Raw genomic sequence first — 2,500 nt, 5'->3', positions numbered from 1 at the left:
ACAAGAAAATTGATCAATCCAGGGAAACACGCTCCTTAGTGGTCGTTTCTAGAACGTTTCTGTCAACATAATGATAAATTAATCTACTAAACCTTTGATGATCTGTCATAGACGCATGCACCACTAGTTGTTCATGGATCATACATGTTACAGCACATACATGTTAGTTTGGTTGATAATGTGCATATTTATATACCAAATTCTTGGTTACAATTGGGCGCCAATGTTCAGAATGCCTCCAAACTATGCCGGAGAATTGCAGAGAGCCACAATCTAATAACAGAATATCATCATACACTTTTGATGACTCAAGATAACATGTTTTAGGCATAGAATTAAAGAGTACACCCTTGTTCTTAAGTGCATTCCCTCTTGTGTCAGATTTCCAAAAAACAACTTTAGCGGACCAAAAGCAACACCATGCAAAATCTGAGACGGCGCTCCTATAAAAAAACAGAAACTACGTCAACAGTCAACAGAATACGAAATCACATCCATAAATATCTCCCTTACCTTTATGATCTTATCAGAATGCACTCCCAGAGAATCTAGTTCCACAAATAAATTGTTTGTTTTGTATCGATAATGTTCAATTATTTATGTCCAAGGTAGCCTACTTTGCTATAGCGCTTTAGTACACATTCCAAACGCTCGTTGCAACACAGTCCCCCCGCAAACGATATCGGAACGGAAAAGCTGCGACACCACCTCGTTATATTACCAGATCGAATAAACTGGCCCCCAAAACAAGCTAGAGAATCAATTCTTGGATGTTGTTTATCATATATATCCAATACACGATTCCATACCGGCAGCAGTCCCCTTTGTGTCTGTTAGAAGTAATGGACGTGGTTGACGATATCAATGATGGAATGCGGCGATGACCAGGAACTGGCAATCTGCCGACCACTGACTTCCATTCCCCCTCTCATCCGGCCCACCCACCACACAGGATTAAGCTTCATTCGAACGCTTCTACAGACTGTTGACAGCTGTGGAAGGCGTAAAGAAGTCGCAAAACAGATCCATATCTTACTCGGATTTGAACAGGCGCCCCATGAGCTTGAATATCACCAGCATCAGAATTTCCACTTCCTGTTTAGGAAGTGTAACCTGCCATTGAGTTCTGTTAAACTCACAGACATAATTCAAACAGTTTTAGAAAACTGCAGGAGTGTTTTCTATCCAATACGTATAATATATGCATATATTAGCATCTGGGACTTAGTAGTCCTAGGAGGCGATTCAATTTGGCCGCTATTCATCCAAAGTTTCAATCTAATTTGCTATTTCACATGCACTACGGTGCCTAAGCAATCCTCTTCCATGTTCATTAATCCCTAAAAGTTAATGCAGCAAACTGTCGTGGGCACATAATATTTTTTTCTCCTGTGCTTACGCTAACCAGGAGTATATTTCTCTCACTTTATCTGTCGAGAGATTATTACTTATAAACATCGCATTAAAATGTTATAACGTATTTTATGTGAAGCTTTCAACGGCGCTATGTTAAATACGTGCTATTTTGTACTTATCTCTAGCCACCAAATTCTCTATCACTACATCTCTAACAGACAGGAAATGTATTTAGATAGTGGCATTATCTGATATCACCTGAGAAATATATGCTAATTATACTTCGCATTACTCTTGTCATATTCTTCATTAAGATGATGAGGGTAGCTAGCGCAGCTCTCACAAGTGTGCAATGACTGAATCTCATCAACTATAGATTGACAGCATGCAATACTATTCACATCCACATCACTGTCCAATATCCAAATAAGGTTAGCGAAATGGGGAAAAACAACTCACAGATTTGTCATGCCAATGAACCATAACCTTCACTGCACCAGTCATACGCAGATGTATTACCAGCTGTATGGAGCTATTAATACAGGTAAGTTAATTCTTCGAGTGACATCTTCTGCTCCTTATAACTCCTCTACTTCTGCTTTTAGTTCTTCCGGTGTGGTTCTTCTTAAGATACTGGAGAGAGTGGAGTCCGCAGGTTCTAAAACATGCAGTCCTGGATACTCGTAGCTTACCATAAAACATTACCCTTATCGCTCAATATTAAGCAGAGTTGCTCTTTATCATATTGCTCAACTCATATATTCTAGCCCCATTCTCAACATTTGAAAATAGAACCCCGTTGCATATCTTCTCCTGTCCCCACTCCATGACTTAGGATTCTATACTGAGTGTCAGGTGAGGCTGACATACATTACGTCATCGGTGACGAGTTTGTTGTTTAGTCCACCCATTCTACTAGCATATAGGTTCCCCCTCTATCTTTTGTGAATCATCCTTCACATGGAGAATTTTAACAGATACATTCATTACCATATGAAGACTAAGGTTCCATTTCTGACGCGTCTCCATTCTCTGTACTTTGGCCATATTACCAGAGACATTGTAAAAGACAAGCGATGAATTCACCATCTTCCCCTCTTGTTGGTGGCTCGACGACAGTGTTACTAGCGCACTCTGCTGTCCC

General features: G+C 40.0%; 1 pseudogene; it reads left to right on the top strand.

Annotated features, from left to right (window-relative positions):
- The window catches only part of LOC112072569 (disks large-associated protein 3-like), a 35,822-nt pseudogene that overhangs the window by 5,696 nt on the left and 27,626 nt on the right, over positions 1 to 2,500 (top strand).

Source organism: Salvelinus sp. IW2-2015, unplaced genomic scaffold (genome assembly GCF_002910315.2).
Source record: "Salvelinus sp. IW2-2015 unplaced genomic scaffold, ASM291031v2 Un_scaffold1962, whole genome shotgun sequence".
NCBI classification, from domain to species: Eukaryota; Metazoa; Chordata; class Actinopteri; order Salmoniformes; family Salmonidae; genus Salvelinus; species Salvelinus sp. IW2-2015.
The sequence above is the reverse complement of the archived record's forward strand: the minus strand, read 5'-3'. Positions and strand labels throughout refer to the sequence as shown.